Source organism: Etheostoma spectabile, chromosome 14, assembly GCF_008692095.1.
Source record: "Etheostoma spectabile isolate EspeVRDwgs_2016 chromosome 14, UIUC_Espe_1.0, whole genome shotgun sequence".
NCBI classification, from domain to species: Eukaryota; Metazoa; Chordata; class Actinopteri; order Perciformes; family Percidae; genus Etheostoma; species Etheostoma spectabile.
In genome coordinates this window covers 18444088-18445238 of record NC_045746.1, presented here as the reverse complement: position 1 = coordinate 18445238, position 1151 = coordinate 18444088, and the positions used below count along the sequence as shown (strand labels likewise).

General features: G+C 40.7%; 1 protein-coding gene across 7 annotated transcripts in view; it reads left to right on the top strand.

Moving 5' to 3' along the window:
* Window positions 1-1151, top strand: part of pleca (plectin a) — a 103435-nt gene that overhangs the window by 17219 nt on the left and 85065 nt on the right. The window lies entirely within an intron of this gene.

Genomic DNA, 1151 nt, shown 5'->3' with positions numbered 1-1151 from the left:
TAGGGGAGACCGTGATGAGCCCTATTTCAACAAATGGTGGCGTGTTCCTTTAACCATCAATAAACCAAAGCCGTACCATCCATGATAAAGTGATAACATGTTATTGTTGATAATTTAATAACTTTATTGGAAAATCCTGCAAAGAATCCAATGACAGATTCTTTACGTGATTCACAATAAATTTCCTGTGACCTTTTCCTCTAAAATGTTCCTGTCTGGCCACTTCCTTGTAGGAAGAGCCAAGTGTAACTGTAGTTTTTCTTGGCATCCTGGTGTACTATTGTCCGCGCTTTATATGAGAGAGGCTGTGATCTCTCTGAATGTAATAGTAGATCTGTGTACTGTGTTCTTAACGTTCACACTGCTTGAAGTGCAGGGCCTAAGAACTGGACTTCATGCTGTATCTTACACTGTAAATTGCAAGAACCAGATTTATTTTGTGTTTGCAACTGCTAAATCAGAGCAGGGTTATCAAAGTTGATGGACATTGTCAGATTTAAAAGGATGACACGTTCATTATGTTTTGGTTCATGAGGAGTACTGCATATAAGGAGCAAGTATTATGAAGTCATCGTGTGATGTGACATTTGAGTGTTAGTTTTTGGGGAAACCAAAGACTTAGAAGGAATTAAAAGTTCTGCCTTAAAGTTTTAGCTCTAGCCTGCTTTGCCGTGGTTGTAATTTTCACACATATTGTTTATCCTTCAGCAGTGTGATCCTGCACCGATCCAGTGTTTAGTCCTGTACTGGAGAGGTGTGGTCCTCTGGCATTAAAACTTTAAAATCTGTCGTCATTCAATTTTTGGGAATGTGACGTGACTGAGGAGAACCATGTAAGTGTCCTGGGAGGTATTTATTTTTAATTTATCTTTTTTTATCTTCTTTTTTTTAAAGCTGTGAATTTCACAGGATCCACTTGACGTGCATTGGCCTAGTTTCTCCAGCAGCAGGAACTCAAATAACTCCACGCAGCTCCGTCATTTGTTTTTTCATCGAGGTAGCCATGTGTGTCTCTCTATCTGGGGTGGAGTTGGCCTGTGTGGTGTGTGTGTGGGATCTGCTGGTTTGCCTCATCTGGGATCTATCTTTGTGCTGTGTGTTTGCTCTGTGCCTTTAAGAGGAGGGTCTGGTGTGTGTGTGTGTGTGTGTGT